Raw genomic sequence first — 24,751 nt, 5'->3', positions numbered from 1 at the left:
ATGACACGCTTAACTGCCCGTAACTGTTGTGGTGCATACGCTACATTTGTTCTTGTTCTTCCAGCTGATAGATGCAGTGATAAATCCGTAATGTACACAGTCATTAAAATTGCAGATCATCCCTATTACAAATGTCGTGGAAATCACTTCGTCAAAACAATTAGTATCTTTCTCGCAGACGTAATCGTTTAAACAATTGTGGCTGCGGGAGCCATTAAGCAGTAACATATTAACTTTTAACGTCCCTCCGTTCGTTGTGGCAATCACATGGGGATCATCAGCATTCACAGGGAACTACTCTGCTGCTTTGATTGGCTTCATCGACACTAATGCTGTGATTATCGGAGAGCGAAGTTCTCTATTTCACTATGTTCCGAACACCGCAGCATATGATACTTCATTCAATGAGATATTTTCATATCGACTTACGTTATCAATGAATTATTTACACGACAAGCCTAACTTGACGTCACATAGCGTATGGTTACATTTCGTCACACGTGTGACAACCCAATGTTGTCTTGAAATTACGATAAAGTCATTTCTTTTTATACAGTTTGGTAGGTGGTCCCCGGATGCTTAAGCCTACAAAAGCAACATATACGCACCATGTGTCAATATCCTTGTTTCCAGCATAGAGATTAGCTCCTCTAAAACTTTGAATGCAAGTTTGAGTTGAACGTATTTATTCTCATCTTTTGTGTGACATTCCTGTTTTAATCTAGGTGCTTCTTTCTTTCATTCTCGATAACTCTCGTTGTCTATTCTCTTTAGGGTTTTTATCTCTTTTCCATCATCTATTTCTCTAGTTATTTTGCTCTTTGTTTCGTCTGATTTCATCCGGATTTCTAGCACGAAGACGTATTTCCTCTACGTGTATTCTTTAATGAGGGATAACCAGTCACTTGTCTCAGAGATTGTGTGTCTGGAGAAGGCTTTGATTGGAGGTAAGACAAACAGCGGATATGGTTGCTGAAGCTCAAAGTGAATGTGAAGGTGCAGATGAGAGAGAGGGTAGGGAAAGCGGTGCAGTTGGGGGTGAAGCTAAGGGTGAGAGTGAACGTTATAGGGAGGGTTAGGGCGCAGCTCAGGGTGGTAGTTAGGGTGAGAGTGAGGTTAGGATGAAGCTGAAGATGATAGTGAACGTTAGGATGCAACTGAGGATGTGAGTGAAAGTTAGGATGCAGCTGATATGATAGTGAAAGTGATGATGCAGCTGTGAGTGTGGGATAACTAAGCGAGGTAGTTAGGGTTAAAGGGAGATTTAGGGAGCAAGCAAGGTTGTAGCTTATGGTGAGGTGGGGGTTCAGCTGCAGGAGAGGGTGAAAGTGAGAGGGCAAGTTAAGGTGACGTGTGCATGAGTGTGAAGCTGAGGGTTATGTGGTGATTGTGATGGTGAGTATGCAACTGAGGGTGATGGTGATGGTAAGTATGCAGCTGAGTTTTGAGTGTGATGGTGATGAATGACGATGAGGGTGAGGGCAATAGTTGGAGTGAAAGTGCAGCTGAGAGTGATAATGAAGGTAGGAGTGTCAGCTTAGTGGTGAAAGCATGAAATAATGCATTTCTCAGACATTTTCCACTTTGGTGAAACATACGAGCATGGGTATGGTGCTGACAAATCTAGAAATATATTTGGGGCGAACACACAACCATAGGTTTCTGGTGTGCCCAAGGGAGACACAACTCTGCACATGGAATCGCGGCGCCCCAGACAACTAGTCCCCCCGTGCCCCTGGGGTTATAGTGAGGGTGAGGGTGCAGCTGGGGGCGAAAGTGAGGGTGAGTGTGCGGATGGGGGTAAGGGTGCAGCTAAGAGTTAGGGTGAGGGTGTTGAACGAATACGAGATGTTGAACAAGGTATGTGCTGGTGCTGGGAAGTATGTGCTTGAACGTGTCAATTTCGTGGTGTTAATTACTTTGGATGGGGCAAGTAAACACAGCAAACGCCTCAATGGTATTGTCCTTTGTAGATGAGGCTAAACCAGGCATTCTAAACCCTTAAGCAGTAAAGGTATTACTTGATACTCCAGTGCTGCTTGCTGTTAAGTATTTGACGGAGATGAACAAACAAGGATCTAATGGTTGAATGACATCTGATGACGGCCAGCAGTAAAGGATGAGATCATTGTCTATACAGAACTCATCCAGCCATTGTCACAGCTTGATCAAAACGGGTTGTTATGACACTTTCTGGATACAAAAGTGTTGGTGGAGTGTAACACTGTTTTCGACCGTCAGATTCCCCCTCTTAGCTAAAACGTTCCCAGGACACTGGACACTAACACTCAGGACACTGGGAAGCCAGACTCATTGGCGTTGTAATGCCTATAGGCGCCACGAAGGAATAGCGTGTTTTACTTAAATTCTTTTGAAAAGAAGAAAACCTATCTATTTTTGCTCGTGAAGCGATCATACTTGCTTAGGGTTATGATAGACAGATTATATTTCGCCCCATGAGAGCCAAAAACCAATCCTTCCCAGAGAGATAGATTAACTATTGATATGAAAAATGTGTTTGTCAATATCAGGCATCACTGATTCTCTGTGTTAGACATTCAGGCATCACCGATTCTCTGTATTTGTACATGTACTTAGTGGTTACCCACCAACACAACCACCCACCAACCTACCTAAGGCTCGGTGACGAGGTTGGTGCATGCATCACGACCAAGTTATATGGATCGATGCTCATGGTCTGAATCACTGGATTGTCTGGTCCAGACTCCATTGTGTACAGACTGCCGTCATTTCGCTTGAATATTGCTCAGTGCGGCGTTAAAAAGAAAGCAAACATAATTTGCTGGTTACACCCTTTTACGCTACATCTTCGTTTAACACAAGATAATAGTCATACCAATTGTGAGTAAAGTACATTAAGTGTATTATCCGCATTCAAATGTGACCTCAAGGTTACAATCGGCAACAATTTACAACTTGCTCTGCTTTAGATACGTAAATTTGGAAACATAAACAACCTTTTAATATCAAAACACAAGCCATAGGCGGTAGAGTTAATGTTACTATTTGAAACAGAAAATGACTTTTGGTTGTTTTGGCAATGCGTGTGACAAACATAAACATATAAATACGGAGGAACATTGCCGAAATTAGAAAAACACGGATCCATTGAGTGCTTCCGTTCACTGTACATGTATTTGCTTTCTAAACAACCACCGAACAAACTCTTTGAAGTACATCCATCATGTCAAGCAAGAAATATATTTACACACACCGGAAAACCAAATGAACGTACCTAATGATAAATTTCTCATATATCACATATTTTCATTTGTCTGTTGTGTTCCGTTTAACCGAAATCAATTTATTTATTTTGCTAACAAATTATTTACTTATTATTAACTTCATCTGAGGTGCAAGACACATGCTTATTTTGGTTTACATTTATTGGATATTTACGAACACTGTTGTACAAGTTATGTGACAACTTTCCTTGAATTGATGTACTTAATAAAGATGCAGGCTAACATTGTACAATACTTCATTCTTTGTAGATGCCAATACATTTACAAGATAATAGGTAGATTGATCATTACCATGTACATGTGGTAGATGGTTGCTTAGATAAATAAATCTTAACTGCAATTAATTTCTTTACTGTATTATTACATTTTCATTACAAACACACGTCCTGCTTGCATTGCGAGTTTTATAAACATCATTAATGAATTTATGAGACCCTGAGACCTTTATAGAAACACCGCACTGTGTTATATCAAACACAAAAACGAATGCTTTTAAACTAAGGTCTAAATAATAACTTGAGATTGATTCAACGATAGGCTTAGTGAGTGACTGGTACATTCTTTTCAAACAGGGCGTATGGAACGCTAGATTAATTTACTCAAATTCAATTTAATGTAAGAAAGCTTTCTGGTACCAATTTCATGATATAGTATATGGATCACTAAACGTGAATGTACCTCTCATTACATCGCATGTAGGGGGATGTGACACATAACGGTGAGTAAGTGGGGTGGCAGAGGTTGCGTGGGTAGAGCTTCTGGGAAAACTGTTTAAGTTGTTTTAGTTTATCTGAAAAACTTCAATGTTGACGTCAATGTGACTTCGCAAGGTGAAAACAATTTTCTCAGTATGAGAAAGTCATAGGTAGAAGGACGTGTGTCAGTTGGTCTGGAATAAAACCAATACTGATGAAGTGAATTTGCTTCGAGGAGAGGAAGGGTGAGCGTGAAGGAGAACCTGAGGGTGATAGTGATGGTGGGGTGCAGCTGAGGGCGAAGGTGAGGGTGGAGGAGTGTGACAAATACATGGAACAATGAATGAGAAAGAGGCAGCATGGCAGAAGCTTCTGGGACACTGTACACTGTTTAAGTCGTTTTAGTATATTCGAAAAACTTCCAGGTTGAAGTCAATGTGATTAGGCAAGGGAATAACGATTTTCTCAGTATGAGAAGGTTATCGGAATAACGACGTTGGCCAGTTGGTCTAGAATAAAATTCACTGGATTGTCTGGTGCAAACTCGGTTATTTAGACTGCCATCATATACAGAAATAGTGCGACGTTAAACAAAAACAAACACACAAAGAAACACTTCTTTTAGAAGTACAGAACTGAAACCATGTCGTTTATTTTTGTATAGGAATGTACAGGATCTCCCCCCCCCCCCCCCCTCCCCCTCCCCCCCTTCCAAACTACATCACATCTTCAGCATTATATCACGATAAAATACCTTTTGGATGAGTAAACGTTGTGCCATTATCCACGGCGTTCAGACACTTGATCATCACTGTTTCCATTATGTCAATAAGATTGTTCAGTGCAAAGCTGTGCTCAACAGTAATATGACACGCTTAACTGCCCGTAACTGTTGTGGTGCATACGCTACATTTGTTCTTGTTCCTCCAGCTGATAGATGCAGTGATAAATCCGTAATGTACACAGTCATTAAAATTGCAGATCATCCCTATTACAAATGTCGTGGAAATCACTTCGTCAAAACAATTAGTATCTTTCTCGCAGACGTAATCGTTTAAACAATTGTGGCTGGGGGAGCCATTAAGCAGTAACAAATTAACTTGAAACGTCCCTCCGTTCTTTGTGGCAATCACATGGGGATCATCAGCATTCACAGGGAACTACTCTGCTGCTTTGATTGGCTTCATCGACACTAATGCTGTGATTATCGAAGAGCGAAGTTCTCTATTTCACTATGTTCCGAACACCGCAGCATATAATACTTCATTCAGTGAGATATTTTCATATCGACTTACGTTATCAATGAATTATTTACACGACAAGCCCAACTTGACGTCACATAGCGTATGGTTACATTTCGTCACACGTGTGACAACCCAGTGTTATCTTGAAATTACGATAAAGTCATTTCTTTTTATAGAGCTTGGTAGGTGATCCCCGGACGCTTAAGCCTACAAAAGCAACAAATACGCAGCATGTGTCAATATCCTTGTTTCCAGCATAGAGATTAGTTCCCCTAAAACTTTGAATGCAAGTTTAAGTTGAACGTATTTTTTCTCATCTTAAGAGGTTGGTGTGACATTCCTGATTTACTCTAGGCACTTCTTTCTGTCATTCTCGCGAGTGCTCGTTGTCTATTCTCTTCTTTGATTTGTCTCCTCTCTATCATCTACTTTTTCCAGTTATATTGCTTCTTTTTCGTGTGATTTCATCTGGTTTTCTAACAAGAAGACGTATTTTACTCTACGTGTATTCTTCAATGAGTGATAACCAGTCACTTGTCTCAGAGATTGTGTGTCTGGAGAATTCTTTTATTGGAGGTAAGACAAGCAGCGGATGTGGTTGCTGAAGCTCAATGTGAATGTGAGGGTGCAGATGAGAGAGAGGATAGGACAGTTGTGCAGATGGGGGTAAAGCTAAGGGTTAGAGTGAACGTTATGGGGTGGGTTAGGGTGCAGTTCAGGGTGGTAGTTAGGGTTATAGTGAGGTTAGGATGCAGCTGAAAGTAATAGTGAGAGTTAGGATGCCGCGGAGGGTTCAGGTGCAGGTGAAGATGATAGTGAAAGTTACGATGCAGCTGAAGATGATAGTGAAAGTTACGATGCAGCTGAAGATGATAGTTAAAGTTAGGATACAGCTGCTGAAGATGATGGTGAGAGTTATGATGCAACTTAAGATGCTAGTGAAAATTAGGGTGCATCTGAAGATAATAGTGAAAATTTGGAGGCAGCTGAAGATGACAGTAAAAGTTAAGGTTGCAGCTGAAGGTGACAGTGGAAGTTTTGGTGCAGCTGAAGATGAAAGTGAAAATTATGATTCAGCTGAACATGAAAGTTCTCAGCTGCACCCTGCCTTTTACTAACATCTTCAGCTAAACCCTAATTTTCACTATCACAGTTACGTAGATCGGTGCTCATGGTCTCATTCACGGGAATGTCTGGTCCGGACTCGATTATTTACAGACCCCATGTCATTTTGCTGGAATATTGCTGAGTGCGGCGTTAAACAATTAATTTGATCATTACATCTTTTTACGCCACATCTTTTGACACAAGATAATATTCATAAATATTCTGAGTAAAGTACATCAAATGCATTAACCGCTGTCAAAATGTGACCTCAATGTTACAATCGGCAACAATTTACAAGATGCTCTGCTTCAGATACATGAATTTGGAAATATAAACAAACTTTAACAACACATGTGACAAACTTATTTTCCTTTTAAATCGACGATGTTTAACATTGTTGTATCAACGCTCTTCCAAACCCAGTGAATATGGAAAAATGTTTTTGGTCTTTGAAATCGTTAATCAACCGATGGCCAGGAATAAAAGTTTTACATTTAACAAAGTGGATCTACTTTTGAATATATATTCTTATTCCTCCATAGGAGAGTAACATAGTTAATCGGTAAAAGTTACATTGTACGATTATATTGTTACATGAGATTGCATTATGATTGGAGAACATATATGACTATTGCTGCATCTTTTTGAAAGACGTAAAGTCCAGTTATCATTGAAAGGTCTCTGTTGGAGGTCACATGCCACCAGCTCATAGTCCGACTTATTGTAACCTGTGTTCACAAGGGAACACCACAAAATGTATCTCTGTTTCTGATAATGTGTGCAGGAACACGTGCGTCAGTAGATCCTTGTAGTTACATCCACATCGAACACACACACGTTATAAGCAAAAATGCTACAAAGCTTTATAACCAACCATTCCTTATTCTGGGGGGAGGGATGTGGAGAGGCTGGGTTGTTTTGTCATTGACTCAGAGCAAGCAATTATTGTGCATTATAGAAGAAACCAAACAATTTAATTTAGATTCAAAACACATTAAGTACATCCATCATGTCAAGCAAGAAATATATTCACACACACCAGAATAGAAAATGAACGTCTCTAATGATACATTTATACAATTTAGTTTGTCTGGTGTGTTCCGTTCAACCGAAATCAATTTATCACTTTTTCGAAACAAATTATTTACTTATTATGAGCTTCTTCTTAGGTGCAAGACGCAAGTGAAAAAATAGAGATTAAACCACCAAGTAGGTTTTAGGATGTTGTATATGTAAATTTCACAGAATGAACATTATAATATAATATGATGGTTATTGAAAGCATGACGAAGTATTAAACGAACAGAAACCGTTATCTGGAAACAGAGAAGACAGATTTATTAACTATATAGGCCGGAGGCACACAATACAAGTATTTAATATAATTTAGAGACGCGGGGTTATTTTGGTTTACATTTATTGAATATTTACGAACACAGTTGTACAAGTTATGTGGCAACTTTCCTTAATTGATGTACTTTATACAGATACAGTCTAACATTGTAAATACTTCATTCTTTGTAGATGCCCATAGATTTACAAGATGATAGGTAGATTGATCATTACCATGTACACGTGGTAGATGGTTGCTTAGATAAACATATCTTAATACATCAAAATACTTCAAGCCTATGCAAAAAGATATCTGTGCATATTCAATATGTCTGTATCTAGTAGTTTCTGCAGCCAGCCCAAAGTTACTACATCTAAATTTTGCAAAAGCAGACCTTGAGTAAACAGGGATATTTGATGAAAGGTATGATTTAACATTTAAAAATGACTTACACTGTACATTATACCTACACTTTGATGAATTGGTAATCAGTGCTTGCTGTTGATTACCAAATATTGTGCTCATATAAAAAATGGATATAAAACTGTTTACATCACCAACATCTTGGGCTATCCACGCAAATATATATATTTTATATTTTTCCGTATATTTTATGTTGGTAAATGAAGCGACAAAACCCTTTCCATATCCAAAAGAAATTTCTGTATAAAGAAGTGCCGATTGAAAAAAACACGGGAGCATATGGTACAAGTCAAAAAGAGGAATTGCATCGGACATCATTTTTGTCACTGATGCGTCAAAGTTCGAGATGTCCTACATGTCTACCACAAAACTGCTTGAAAGATCCACTGAAGCCTTGAATGTCGTAACCTTCATCAAACAACTTCTGAGCAAGAGTCGTATGACGCTGTTTGATATCTTGGTAGCATGAGCATGCTCGATTGTATCTCAAAAGTTGAGAAATGTGTACTCCAAAGGCTGGAACTGGTGAAATATTGCTGGACATGAAGGGAATGTTGAAGTCATCCCTCTGGTCATATAGTCTGGTGAAGAGTGTTTTGTCACTATGAATCTTTATGAATAGATTTAATTATGGTAACAGGTGAGGCGGTCTCACTGGTCTCTTTTATTTATAGTTCAGATGGGTAACTCAGTGAGAGAAAATTGGCTATTTGATTGTTATTGAACGATATCCAGTCATAAATATACAGGTACCTGAAACTTAAGTTACATTTAGGCAACATCTCCTTGTTTTGACTTTGCCAATCCGAACAGAAAATCCGATTCATGTGCATTGAGAAACAGGTCAGCAATAAGGGGAGCACAATTGGTGTCTTATCCCCAAATTTTACGTAGATGTTATCAATGAGGAAGTCCAGCTTTTTACATAATGTTTTCTCAGTAAACTTCAAATGGCATTTGCTATCATTTTTCGAAAATTGCCCTGAACCTCTGAATACAGATACGTAACTGTATCTGTGTTTACCAGGTTTTGTAACTTAAGCCTCGTGGATAAAGGAAGGAACGTTTTCCTTATGTTTGTCATGTGGGATAATGGTGTACAGTTGAAAAATGAAATATTTTGACAGAATGGAACTTGGTTCTTTTCGGGGCATCATTACGAAAAATCCTGATTTTGGTTTTGTTGAAATTTAATTATTTCATACCCGTAGAATTACACAATGTCTTTAAGGCATTGACTTTATTTTGCAATTGTAAACTAGAATCAGCCATTGGCGGTACATCATCTGCAAACATTAACGCAAACACATTATCGCAACTTGGAGAGACAAGAATGACTCTACCACCCACAGCCTGCCATGACTTTAACAAGTCGATTTATGAAAATAATGATTAATGATAAATAGTTGAAGGCTTAAATGCACCCCTCACGGGGACCGATATTACAATCAAATAATTTGAAAGGCCATTCGAAATCCTAACACAAACAGTGAGCTTAGAACAAATTGATATTATAATGTCATGAAATCTAGAAGTTCCGCAAACTTTTAGGAGGCTGTCAAATAAAACATCGTGTTTAAAGAATAACATGCCTTTGAAACATCAACATATACACAATAAAACCTACCTTCCTTTTAATAGTATACAATTGTTTGCATCACAGAATATGTAAATATATACACATACACAAAAGTTAAGCGCCACCCACCATTTTTGTGAGTTGGTACTTTTGGCACTTAATGATGTCTATTATAACGAGATGTACGATTGTTATAAGCCGTATATGTAAACCTCGTGTGATGCAAAAGTTTTCCAAAGCAAGTTTATCTTGTGTTCCAAAAGAATATGAGCAGAAAAGACTTTTACCGAAGACCAGAAATTGAAGGATTAGGAAACATTGAACACTTTTTTGTCATGTAACTGTCATGATATCAGCAGACCATATCAGGTGTCACATAGACACCCTAGGGAGTGCAGAGTCTATTGCAAGACAGAAACGTCAGTGACGTGTGTATGATCCACGGACATTGACCACAGCTTCAACCCTACGCCTCATACTCATTACAAGTCGTTGAATGCTTCTCTGAGGCAAAAGGATCCATTCTTCATGAAGTGCGGCTTCAAGTCCAGCGAGATTGTGAACTCGGGGTTCACGATGTCTGATTTTCCGGCCAAGAAAGTCCCAGAAATGCGCAATCGGATTAAGATCCGGACTACATACCGGCCAAGGAAGAGTGGCAATAGCTTCTTGATGCAAATAAGCCAAAACTGCCCAAGATCTGTGTGGTCTAGCATTGTCGTCCACGTAAACAGGTCTTGTCTGAAGAGGATGGTTGTCAAAATGAGGGACTACCACTGGACGAAGAACGGCATCTTGGTATTGTTGGCCATTCAGGTTTCCACGAATTGTCACCAGCGGAAGTTTGCAGCCGAAGGAAACACAACCCCATATCATGACAGACCCCCACCACATGCGAAGGTCTTCTGGATGTTCCTTGGTGCAAAACGAGTGTTATGTTGCCTCCAAACACGTATTCGACCATCAACAGTTCGTAGCAGCATTCGACATTCGTCAGACCAATGGATCCCTCTCCAGTTGGCCAAGTTCCATCCACTACGGGCACGATACCATATCAGACGATTCCGCATGTGCCTCTCAGTCAGTCGAGGACGTTTTACTGGTCTTCTGGCGTTATAACCAGCCGCCACGGCAGTCTTAAATCTGTTGAAGTGGCAAATGGATTTCGACTGACTCTCCTGAAAAGACGTCTATCCTCTCTACCAGACCTATGCCTGTGATTGACACCATGTTTGGCAATTAAACGAGTGATAACACTGTGATGACGACCCGTTTGTCTTGCAATGGCCCTGCATGACATGCCAGCATTTTTCATGCCTATCCCTTGCCATCTTTCAGCGTTCTTTAACTTTCTCCTCACCATGGCTGATTTTCAACCTCTATTGGAAGGGGAATCTCACACAGGAGCAAAATGCAACCACATGTCTGAAACTTGAATTTCACTATTTATAGGGTAGGGCAACTGCAGCAACACGTAAAGCACGCTTGCCTTCCTTGTGGTATCTGGACAAATTTGGGTTCACGAAACTATGGAAGCCTAATTCAGTCATACATCATCATATTTCGTATTTCTGATTCCCACACCTGAAATCAAGAGACTATGAATATAGTGGCGCTTAACTTTTGTGCATGTGTATATATAATGAAGAAATATATAGTAGTATGTAAATACGAATTTTGAGAATAATGAAGACATTAGAAATAAACCTGATAATGTGAATCATTTTGCTTTCCATTAATCAACATCAAACTTATGATTTCCAATAATGGTTATGTTTGTATTGTTGCAAGCACTTTCAACTACAGGCACGTTTGGACGTGTCTGCCATAAAACAATGACACGTACTGTTTATTAGCCCATCGAAAATCGCGGTCGATATGCGATGAAGGATTGAAATTAAAACTAATAGGAACTAAAAAGCAAGGCGAAAGGAATGTTGTCAGTTTCAACACTTCGCTTTGACATCTTGTCAATATTCAATAAGTGTAATAGTACGGCTGAGTGGTTTTCATTGCGATTCTGGTTCCTTGTCATTTTGATCTCGCTAAGCCCAATGCTTGTGTTTATATGCTGAGCTCATCAGGGTTCTCCTGTCCATGGAAATGCCAAGATTTGGCTTGTTCAATGCTTTCGTATATTTTCAGATTGGTATTCGTCACCCTTTCTATGCTCCTAGGTAATTACGTCCATAACAAAATCGAAAATCGGAATTGTGAAAGAAGACTCTTTGCAGTACACTGCAATTAGTTTCTTTACTGTATTATTAGATTTTCATTACAAACACACGTCCTGCTTGCATTTCGATTTTTATGAAAGAACATCATAAATGAATTTATGAGATCCCGAGATTTTAATAGAAGCGCTGCACTGGGTGTTAACATACACAAAAACGAATGCTTTTAAACTACGGTCTAAATTATCACTAAAAGTAAACGTACCTCTTATAAAGCATGCAGGAGGATGTGACACATAACGGGGAATAAGTAGGATAGCAGAGTTGGCGTGGGTTCAGCTTCTGGGGCACTGTTTAAGTTGTTTTAGAAAAAAACCTCCCATGTTGAATGTGACTAGGCAAGGTGAAAACAATTTTCGCAGTATCAGAAGGTCATAGTAAGAATGGCGTAGGTCTGTTGATCTAGAATGAAACCAAATACTGTTTAAGTGAAAAAGAAAAGGTAGTGAGTTTAATACGGTTGAACTGGCATAGGTTCAATCGTCTACATCTTTGTGAAGCCGGTTAATAAATGCATGTTTAAATTTGAAACCAATGATTTAACAGCAAACGAAAGTGTAAATGAGCAAAGTGTGATACATTATTGCATTATTACGTTTAGAAGCAAACCCATGACGATCCGGGTTATAATTGTTCAACGCATGGTGTCTAAAGAAGCGACTAACGGGATCGGGTGGTCAGACTCGGTAACATGGTTGATGCATGTAATCGTATCACAATTGCGTAGATCGATACTCATTATATCTGTCACTGGATTGTCTGGCCCAGACGCAATTATTTACAGACCGCCGTCATATAGGTTGAATATTGCTGAGTGCGGCGTTAAACAACTTACAAACCAACAAACACAACTAGAAGTATAGAACTAAGACCACCTCGCTCTTTCTTCAAAGCTTTAAGTATGTGTAGTTTTGCATAGGAATGGTCTCGTAAGTTTTGATTGGGTTGTATTTTGGGTTTGGCAATAATCACACTTAAGATCTGAATCAGTGCATTCTGGTTAAAGGAAACATGCTGAAAGAGCTTCGTGAAGAAGTGATGTCTATTCTCCAAAGGCTTTTAAAAGGGCATCAGATATACATGTTATTGATCACGTTTTTCTTTGGTGTAATTCAATGATGACTGGCAGAGATAAACTTCAACGAGTGTGGGATTAACGGAATAACGGAAACAAGTTAATAAGTTGTTGTGTGTGTGTGTGAGAGAGAGAGAGAGAGAGAGAGAGAGAGAGAGAGAGAGAGAGAGAGAGAGAGAGAGAGAGAGAGAGAGAGAGAGAGAGAGAGAGAGAGAGAGAGAGAGAGAGAGAGAGAGAGAGACCGACATATACAATGAAAGACAAGAGAGGAGAGAGACAGGAGACCGTGAGAGGGGGAGGAGAGGGTGTACTCATCAGTAATATGACACGCACAACTGCCCACAACAAAATATGGAAATAGTTTTGTAAAAATAAGTGGTATTTTTTCTCGCAGACGTACTCATTTTAGCAATCGTGGTTGGGGAAGACATTAAGCAATAAGATATTAACTGAATCATCCCTCCGTTCGTTATGGCAATCGCATGGGAATCACCAGCATTCACAGGGAACTACTCTGCTGCGTTGGTTTGCTTCATCGGCACTTATGCTGTCATTACATTCTGAACACAGCAGCGTATAATACTTCATTCAGGGACGCATCTTCATATTGACTTAGATGGCCTCCGTGGTCTAGTGGTAGAGCGTCCACACGACAAGCCTAACGGGACGTCACATTGTTACTTTACATCACACGTGTGACAATCCAATGTAGTCTTGAAATAATGATTAAAAAAACAATTTATTTTATAAAGCTAGGTAGGTAGTACTTGGACGCTTGCGCCTACAAAAGCAACTGAGATGTAAGGTGTATAGGTGTATATGCATGACATATCTGAAGAGGTTTGTGTGACATTCCTTCCTTTGCTCTTTGTTTTTCTTTGTTTTTGTATCCTCTATTTTTCTAGTTATGTTGCCCATTTTTAGTCTTTTGATTTTATCGGGCTTTCTTACAAAAAGACGTATTTCCTCCACGTATGTTCGCTAATGAGGGATAAGCTGTTACATGTCGAAAGTATGTTTTTCACCGAGTGATTGTGTGTCTGAATCGGTTTGAGGTAAGGCACATGTAAGCTGAAGATGTGTGCTGCGAAAATTAAAACTCAGAGTAAACGTGACGATGCAGCTAAGAGAGAGGGCGACAGCACTAGTGCAGTTGGAGGTGAAGCTGGGGTGATAGTGTGGATGAGGGTGAGGGTGAGGGTGAGGGCGCAGCTGTGGGTGATGGTAAACGTTAGAGCGCAGCTGTGGGTGATAGTGAAAGCTAGAGCGCAGCTGTGGGTGGAAGTGAAGGTTTGAGCGCAGCTGTGGGTGATAGTGAAAGTTAGAGCGCAGCTGAGGTTATAGTGAAACTTAGAGCGCAGCTGAGGTTTGATAGTGAAAGTTAGGGTGCAGCTGTGTGGGTGATAGTGACAGTTAGAGATGGCACCTAAGTGTGATAGTGAAAGTTAGAGCGCAGCTAAAGGTGATAGTGACAGTTAGAGATGGCCGCTAAGGTTGATAGTGAAGGTTAGAGCGCAGCTAAGGGTGGGGTGCAGCTGATAATTAAGGTGATAGTAAATCTTAGGGTGCTGATTAAGATTTGGATTGAAGTTACAGTGGAGACAGTAATGGTTCAGCTGAAAGTTAGGGTGCAGCTGGAGGTTAGTGTGAAAGTCAGGGTGCAGCTTGAGGTTAGAGTGAAAGTCAGGGTGCAGCTTGAGGTTAGAGTGAAAGTCAGGGTGCAGCTTTAGGTTAGAGTGAAAGTCAGGGTGCAGCTGAGGGTAAGCGTGATGGTGCAGCTTGATGGTACTGCTGAGGGTGAACTCTGCGTGACGCTGAAATTGAGGGTGATAGTGTCAAGGTGAGAATGCAACTGTAGATTGCGAATGAGGGCGCAGCTGAGGACGATAGTGAAGGTAAGAGTGAGGCTGAGGATGCGGGTGAGAGTTGTGGGTGACAGTCAGTAATAACGTGAGTTGGGTCTAGCGTCGCTTTCGACAGTAGTCTAGTTATATCACGGCATGTCAGCTTCATGTAGGATGATCGTAATGGCGAAGATGAAGCTGCGGGTGACGGAGAGGATGAGAATGTGGGTGATAGTAAGGGTGCCGCAAAGTGATAGAGAGGTTGAGGTGATGCTGAGAGTCAGGATGTTGCACCAAACCAAGCATGATGTGGTGGGAATGGTCATTACCAAAAAGAACTATATGATTTCTTCACACCCGTTTCATTTATATGAAGTAAGAGAACTGCATTTGAACAGCCAACAAACAAATATTTCAGAACTCATCGAGCCAATGTCACTCCTTCCAAGCACAGCTTGACCAAAACGGGTCGTAATGGCAACTGCTACACACACAATTGTTGGTGGAGTATTGTCGCCAGAGGCACACACAGTACAGTGTGTTGTGTTTTCTTAGACGCTGTAAACTTATCGACTGTCAGACTCCCTCTCTCAGCTAGAACTTCCACTCGCGGGACACTGGGAAGCCAGACTCATTGGCGTTGTAATGCCTATAGGCGTCACGAAGGAATCACATGTTTTACTTATATACTTTTGAAAAAAGAAAAACCAATCTATTTTTGCCCGTGAAGCCATCGCACTTTGTTTGGGGTTCTTATAGACATATTTATATTTCACCTCATGAGAACTCAAAACCAATCCTCACCAGAGCGCTGACAAGGGATTTGGGCGAACGAATTGCTTAACCGCGGGTTCGGTCCTCCTCTATGGATTGCCCCCTCCACCAGTCTCATTTCCTTGTCTTTCGTAAGAATTGGGGAAAGGACATTTCAATACTCAATATTCACCTTTTCATATAAGCTTTTCAATGTGCCCAAAATGATTGCAGATGTCCCTGTGGACCACGTTACGATTGACAAATCCCACGAAACGTTACAGGTGTTTATCTGAATAGCTTTGTTTATGCCCTCTTCCATCCATTTGTCTTTGCTTTAGAAACACATACGCGTTAATTTCAACGATGTTCTCATGAATATTCATTTAGAAGTCGCATTACCTGACCTCTTCGTATCTTTTAACATGGATGGCATTCCCTCTACCTTCCCATTTTCAAAGATAAACATATGTATTGTTATTATTTCAGCTAGCCATGTTGTCTGAGCAACATACTACAGTAAAAAACAATACCAGGGAATATGAAGACGCATACACAACTACCAGTGACGAAACGAGAATGAAAAAGTTTTTTTTTCTATACATAGCTTCCTGTTCCCCTTCTGGCAAATCCATCTTCCTTTTATATTGTAAAACGTTGAATTACCATCTTCAGCAACTTTATTTCAAAGGCCATATTTCCGACATGGAGTATAACGGTTTGCCTGGGGGGATCAATGTCAAATGAACGACATTGGACCGCCAGCTGGACAATACGTCACATGTAGCTCTGTCATTTACTGTGTCATCAGGACAAAGTCACTCAGATGATGGGAACATTGTCCCCCAGGGGTGTCGTTAAGTGACTTGTAACCTTCTTTACATCATTGGATGCCTGCAACATCCTCTCAAATTTGCAGAGACGAGATTGTAATCTCTATCACTATCGTGGAAAGCTTTGGTATTTGACGTGGAACTGTGTCTATGTGTCTTTTGTTTATGACCAGACCCGTGTTTGGTGTGTCCAACGTTACGGTCATAGCGATTTTCTCTGGTTTGTGGAATGATTTCTGTAAACGATTGCTTGGTACCTTTTGGCTGAGGCAGAAAATGCTATTATGTTTCTAGTCTCTTTGTTTGGCCTAAAATGACGCAACAACGCAACTCTTTTTTAAGTTGTATCAGTCAACCTCGTATGCATGTCATTTACAATCGTCATATTCTGGAGAAAAATGTAGTTGTCTTTGGTATGCCCTTTTATAAGCGATTCAGAAACCTTCATTTGAGTGAAGTCTAAAGGCACAATAGGCATCTTGCGTCATGTTTGTAATACCATGACCTTTTCCCCAGGCGTCAGTCAGGCGTTGTTCATCGTCCGTCATCCGCCGTGAACTCCTCCTCAGGAATCACAGGACCTATGAATCTGAAACGTGCTCAAGACGTTCGCATCCGATTTTCAACATGGTCTCCATGACAGCAATATTAAAAAGCTGTTTGTGGCCTCTATTCAAATGTAATGAAATGTCGTACATTTCTAGTTTTGTAGTTGGGTTCAATATATATATATTTGTTTTCAATGTTTTGTCTGATCAGAAACTCCTTGGGTTCATCGCCTTTCGTGAGAATTTAAGTCGTATTGAAGCTTAAGCAGAGCCACCTGATTAACTTCAGCGATTTGTAACCATGAAAGAATCTTGGATTCACACAACAGTGAAGGTAGTGGCAACAACAAAGACGAAGCCACAGTCTGTTCCATCGGCTGGAAAGGCGGTGACTTCGACTTTCTAGGAATCAAAAGGTATCCTACTTGAAGACTACCTTCCGAAAGGTCCGATGATTAAAAACAAATATTATACAATATTATGCATGAGAGTACCAAGGCTAAACAACCCCTTCCCCAATTTGAAACGAGAACTTTCTGCTATGATTAGCAACCAACAGTCTATCACAGTTAGGCTCTGAACTTTTTAGCCACCTCTCGTAATGTCAGTTATAATGCGGCTGAGAACTTATTGTGGGATGAAAACCCACAAAGGTACGATTTACCTCTTCGCGTATTTATAATCCACGAACACGGTCATGTGTGGTGACAGAAGAGAGTTAATAATGTATTGTGACAAAGCCATACAATATAGTCTGGTGTACTCTTACAGAACATCGTCTTTTGTACATGAGCACAGGTAATACATTTTATCACGATAACGTTCTGTTTTGTGACACCCATGTATTGAACGTCTTATTAACAAGTGATGATATATCTCTATGACAATGCAAACTGCTGAAGTCAACGTATCCATAATTTCTGACAGTAATTTATATCAACTTATTTAATAAAGAAACAGATCGAGACATGCTATTAGTTCCATTATAAATGCAAAATAACTTATCAAGTTATGCATGATGTTACTGTTACTGCAAAGTTGGATTAAATAGCCCCAGTGTTTGCAAATTTATTTTGAGTGTTTAAGTTGTCAGTTCGTCCCTATTGTCGTATTTTGATGAAAGGATTAACGAATGCAAAATCTTTGTCAGAAAGAGTAATCACTTCACTTCAGCCTAGTTGTGGTATAAAACAAAGCTGAATAATCTGGGTTGAGATACAACTCACTGTATTTAAACGGTTAGACAGGAGAAACAAAGAGAAAGAAACACATGCAAATTGGGTATAATTGAGCATGTGTTTGGCTCCAAGTATTTTCCGAACACAAAGAAACACCAGAAACACCTCTGGCGACCTATTACAGATACAGGTGACACTGTGATTGCTCCCATGGGAATCTGTAATATCGCATTAGGTCTCCATCAGAACCTAGTCTGGGTTTAAGGAGTAAGCTTGCATCCATCATTAGGCAAAGAGACGCAGGCTGTTGAGGCAGTATCGACTGGTCTTTGTTAAATCATTCATTTATCTTCCCTGCTTATCATCGTAGGCCAGGTGAACTAGCTATCGAATTATGGTGTCTAGGGCTATTAGCTGTAAGAATACTTTATGGTTTGGATTCAAATACTGATGTATACATGGGCGTAATGCAAATTAATGGAAATCGTACGTGCAAACAAGGAAAATCAGCATAATCCGATACTTTACAAGCATAATCTGGGTTAAAGATTCCGTTTGATAGCTTGTTTTGACTGTGAGGCAGGACTGTTTTAAAGTGTAGTTATACGCCAGTTTCATCCTTTAACAGGCATATTTTCTTCATAGGAATTAATAAGTGTGACATTTCGCTTGTAAACATGATGCGCGATGCTATCCTGTACTGTGGAGATTTCATTTCTCCTTACTCACTGGCACTTTAATAGATAGGCTCGATGACTTGAGTAATATCGTGGTATCGTACATGTACCACGATGGCGGGAATCGTTGCTTATAACTCCACTCACTTGATTGTGATGGTCCAGTCACGAATGTTGACAGGCCGCCGTCTTGTGGTTGGAATATTAATGTGCCGCTCAAAACAACAACACAGCACCTCGATTATGCCAATGTTTATGAAGTACACAGGTATCAGGTGGGTCACAGATGCTACGGGTGGAGCAGGACACTTACAAGATTGATCAATCTACAAGGCCATGAAGTCCATATCACCTCTATCAGTTTGTACGTATGTTGTCGATGCACTTACATGATCAGTGGATGATTGGGTAGCCTGGCGGTTAAAACATTCACTCGTCACACCGCGATGCCTGTGTACAATGTATGAATCCTATTTCTGGTTTCCCCGTGATGATATTACTGTAATATTGCTGGAATAGGCGGCAGTGATTGGTTAACATCATGCGCATCGAACTACGCAATGGGGATACGGTGACATGCATCGACCAAGTCAGCGAGCCTGACCATCCCATCCCGTTTGTCGCCTCTAACGCCAAAGATGGGTTGCAGAGGATTCATACATTGTACTCATGAGAAGCATCGAACAAAGGCCTTCGGTGTCACGAGCGAATGTTTTCACCACAAGGCTACCAAATCAGACACTGATCATGTAAGGGTATCGACAACATACGTACAAACTGATACAGCTCCGCAAAAAACAGATAGAGCGTGGAGCTTGCATGACACCATAACGTTGCAAAACAATGACGTTGCAAAGCAGAAGCCTAGGTAACAAGAGAGAAAATTGTAAAGCTTCATACAACTTATTTTGTGGACAGCTTACCGACGTCACAGTTCAGTTTCAATGTTTTACTATACAACCATAAGTCATAGAAATCTTCATCAGAAATTCCTGGTGTTTGCGAAATAGTCGCAATTCAGTAGGCAATGAGGATATGTACATACAGATGTCAATGTACAACAATTGAGCTTTTCGAAAAATGCCTTTTCTTATTTCAGTTTCCCACAGTCCAGTGTAAATAGGTTTCCCAGCCTGCCTGCATTGGTCACTTGACACGTTTTTAGGTGCATTCAAGGGTTGGCGATAATGAAACGTTGATTTTTAGCAAGTTGCATATTTTGTGAAAATATTGCAAATTCCTAATTATTCGTAACCAGTCGTAACCAGATGGTCATGTGAAATAAAACCACCGATTCACAAGTAATTGTACATTGGAAAAGTGTGGAAACGGTCAGATGTTCATTTGCTTCAGTGTACACATGTACCAACGAAAGTAGATTGTGACGTCGGTAAGCTGTCCACAAAATAAAGTGTATGAAGCTTCACAATTTTATCCCTTGTTACTAAGGCTTCTGCTTTGCAACGTCATTGTTTTGCAACGTTATGGCGTCATGCAAGCTCAACGTATTATCCATTTTGTGCGGATTCGAAAGACTCGTTTGAGCAAAACTCCACCGCCACGAAATGGACTGATTCCACTCCCAAGTATTAATAATAATTATATATCTGTTATCTAAACTGTGACGACGGTAAGTCTTTAGCAAATAAGAACAGGTCCACAAAATAGAGAGTACGAAGCTTCACGATTTCTCCCTTTTGTTCCCAAGGCTTCTGCTATGCGACGCCATAGTTTTGGAACGTTATGGTGTCGTGCAGAGCAACGCATTATACTTGGGTTTGGCAAGAGCTAAAATCCATCGCAACTGAATGGACTGATTCTACTCAAAGTTATAATAATAAATATATATCCGTTCTTAATTGCCTGTAGTGGCTCGCTTGACCTCTGACCGCCTCCATGGTCTAATGGTAGAGCGTCCGCCCGGAGAGCGTAAGGTCCGGGGTTTGTTCCCGGCCGCGTCATACCAAAAGGCGTTAAAAGACTGGCGCTCGGCATTAAGGGACCAAAACAATTATGAGTCAGTGTAATGTGCCTGAGTGAGGTATTCATGTTAAACTGCGACTTGGTTTCCCAGTGAGCTAGCACTATACAATCATTAGTCTAGACAAGTACATACAGCCACACGCACGCACACACGCAGGCACGCACACACGCTCACTCACACGTGCATGCACATTGCTATATAAGTGCAACAAGTTTGAACGCGACGTTTATCCCCACTTTACCTCACCTCGTTTGACCTGAACTATCAGTCAATCTTTATTCAAGCACTGAAGAGGACACATGCCTATAGTACATATGACAGAGGTGTTGCACACATTTTTAACTATTACTTACAAATTTGGTTCTATATAATAGTGCGTGGAATATACACGCGGTCAGGTGTGGCGTTATTTATATATCTAGACTGTTTAACAATTGCCGGAATTTCACAATATTTGACTCATTATAGTGCCATAGATGAATATATTATTTTTCTAACAGTTGAGTACAATGGAAGGCGGATTCATACAGTTTGCACATCGGTTTTTCGATTCATACCTCAATAAACCGACGAAGATACACAGTCAATCCTTAAATGAGCATTGATTGAATTTTATAAACTTTATGACTGACATTGGCTTCCATCAAGAACACAGATCGGTTCCACAAAGTGATCGTAACGCTACGATGATCGTAAGTCTTTGTTGGAGCTACGATCCTTTGTGGAACTGGGTACAGCAAAACGAACGGAGAGCTTTAGAGCGAAAACTCTCGATACAACGTCGCAATTCAATGCAAATCACACAAAACATTTATTCATAAAACAACAGTCGTGGTCTAGTGGTAGAGCGTCCACACGACAAGCCTAACGGGACGTCACATTGTTACTTTACATCACACGTTTGACAATCCAATGTAGTCTTGAAATAATGATAAAAAAACAATTTATTTTATAAAGCTAGGTAGGTAGTACTTGGACGCTTGCGCCTACAAAAGCAACTGAGATGTAAGGTGTATAGGTGTATATGCATGACATATCTGAAGAGGTTTGTGTGACATTCCTTCCTTTGCTCTTTGTTTTTCTTTGTTTTTGTATCCTCTATTTTTCTAGTTATGTTGCCCATTTTTAGTCTTTTGATTTTATCGGGCTTTCTTACAAAAAGACGTATTTCCTCCACGTATGTTCGCTAATGAGGGATAAGCTGTTACATGTCGAAAGTATGTTTTTCACCCAGTGATTGTGTGTCTGAATAGGTTTGAGGTAAGGCACATGTAAGCTGAGGATGTGGTTGCTGCGAAAATGCAGCTAAGAGAGAGGGCGACCGCACTAGTGCAGTTGGAGGTGAAGCTGGGGTGATAGTGTGGGTGAGGGTGAGGGCGCAGCTGTGGGTGTTGGTAAACGTTAGAGCGCAGCTGTGGGTGATAGTGAAAGCTAGAGCGCAGCTGTGGGTGGAAGTGAAGGTTTGAGCGCAGCTGTGGGTGATAGTGAAAGTTAGAGCGCAGCTGAGGTTATAGTGAAAGATAGAGCGCAGCTGAGGTTTGATAGTGAAAGTTAGGGCGCAGCTGTGTGGGTGATAGTGAAAGTTAGAGATGGCACCTAAGTGTGATAGTGAAAGTTAGAGCGCAGCTAAAGGTGATAGTGAAAGTTAGAGATGGCTGCTAAGGTTGATAGTGAAGGTTAGAGCGCAGCTAAGGGTGGGGTGCAGCTGATAATTAAGGTGCAGCTAAGGGCTACACTGCAGGTGAGGATATGGGTGATAGTAAATCTTAGGGTGCTGATTAAGGTTACAGTGGAGACAGTAATGGTTCAGCTGAAAGTTAGGGTGCAGCTTTAGGTTAGTGTGAAAGTCAGGGTGCAGCTTGAGGTTAGAGTGAAAGTCAGGGTGCAGCTTGAGGTTAGAGTGAAAGTCAGGGTGCAGCTTGAGGTTAGAGTGAAAGTCAGGGTGCAGCTTATGTTAGAGTGAAAGTCAGGGTGCAGCTGAGGGTAAGCGTGATGGTGCAGCTTGATGGTACTGCTGAGGGTGAACTCTGCGTGACGCTGAAATTGAGGGTGATAGTGTCAAGGTGAGAATGCAACTGTAGATTGCGAATGAGGGCGCAGCTGAGGACGATAGTGAAGGTAAGAGTGAGGCTGAGGATGCGGGTGAGAGTTGTGGGTGACAGTCAGTAATAACGTGAGTTGGGTCTAGCGTCGCTTTCGACAGTAGTCTAGTTATATCACGGCATGTCAGCTTCATGTAGGATGATCGTAATGGCGAAGATGAAGCTGCGGGTGACGGAGAGGATGAGAATGTGGGTGATAGTAAGGGTGCCGCAAAGTGATAGAGAGGTTGAGGTGATGCTGAGAGTCAGGATGTTGCACCAAACCAAGCATGATGTGGTTGGAATGGTCATTACCAAAAAGAACTATATGATTTCTTCACACCCGTTTCATTTACATGAAGTAAGAGAACTGCATTTGAACAGCCAACAAACAAATATTTCAGAACTCATCGAGCCAATGTCACTCCTTCCAAGCACAGCTTGACCAAAACGGGTCGTAATGGCAACTGCTACACACACAATTGTTGGTGGAGTATTGTCGCCAGAGGCACACACAGTACAGTGTGTTGTGTTTTCTTAGACGCTGTAAACTTATCGACTGTCAGACTCCCTCTCTCAGCTAGAACTTCCACTCGCGGGACACTGGGAAGCCAGACTCATTGGCGTAGTAATGCCTATAGGCGTCACGAAGGAATCACATGTTTTACTTATATACTTTTGAAAAAAGAAAAACCAATCTATTTTTGCCCGTGAAGCCATCGCACTTTGTTTGGGGTTCTTATAGACATATTTATATTTCGCCTCATGAGAACTCAAAACCAATCCTCACCAGAGCGATCGCTGACAAGGGATTTGGGCGAACGAATTGCTTAACCGCGGGTTCGGTCCTCCTCTATGGATTGCCCCCTCCACCAGTCTCATTTCCTTGTCTTTCGTAAGAATTGGGGAAAGGACATTTCAATACTCAATATTCACCTTTTCATATAAGCTTTTCGATGTGCCCAAAATGATTGCAGATGTCCCTGTGGACCACGTTACGATTGACAAATCCCACAATACGTTAAAGGTGCTCATCTGAATAGCTTTGTTTATGCCCTCTTCCATCAATTTGTGTTTGCTTTAGAAACACATACGCGTTAATTGCAACGATGTTCTCATGAATATTCATTATTGACATGAATAATTATTATGTCAATATTTTGGTAGAATTGTATGATTACTTCAACAGAGTTCATTTTTTAAATGATTACTTATGATATTCCTTATTTTAGATTAGGTTAAACCCACTAATTAAACACCAATTGTTCTTGTTGCTTTCACGAAACAAGCTAGCCCCTCTTTGCTCGTGACATTAAATGTTATAGTCCCCAATAATAATGATTCACTATACCGCTTGGTAACAACAAAAATTGTTTTCTATGCCTCCAAAACATAATTACCAACATCTTGAATGCTTTTCATGTTTAGAAGTCGCATTACCTGACCTGTTCGTATCTTTTAACATGGATGGCATTCCCTCTACCTTCCCATTTTCAAAGATAAACATATGTATTGTTATTATTTCAGCTAGCCATGTTGTCTGAGCAACATACTACAGTAAAAAACAATACCAGGGAATATGAAGACGCATACACAACTACCAGTGACGAAACGAGAATGAAAAAGTTTTTTTTTCTATACATAGCTTCCTGTTCCCCTTCTGGCAAATCCATCTTCCTTTTATATTGTAAAACGTTGAATTACCATCTTCAGCAACTTTATTTCAAAGGCCATATTTCCGACATGGAGTATAACGGTTTGCCTGGGGGGATCAATGTCAAATGAACGACATTGGACCGCCAGCTGGACAATACGTCACATGTAGCTCTGTCATTTACTGTGTCATCAGGACAAAGTCACTCAGATGATGGGAACATTGTCCCCCAGGGGTGTCGTT

The sequence above is a fragment of the Haliotis cracherodii genome, unplaced genomic scaffold, assembly GCF_022045235.1.
Source record: "Haliotis cracherodii isolate W230 unplaced genomic scaffold, xgHalCrac1.p SCAF_16, whole genome shotgun sequence".
In the NCBI taxonomy this organism is placed as follows: Eukaryota; Metazoa; Mollusca; class Gastropoda; order Lepetellida; family Haliotidae; genus Haliotis; species Haliotis cracherodii.
This window is presented reverse-complemented; position numbering follows the sequence as displayed.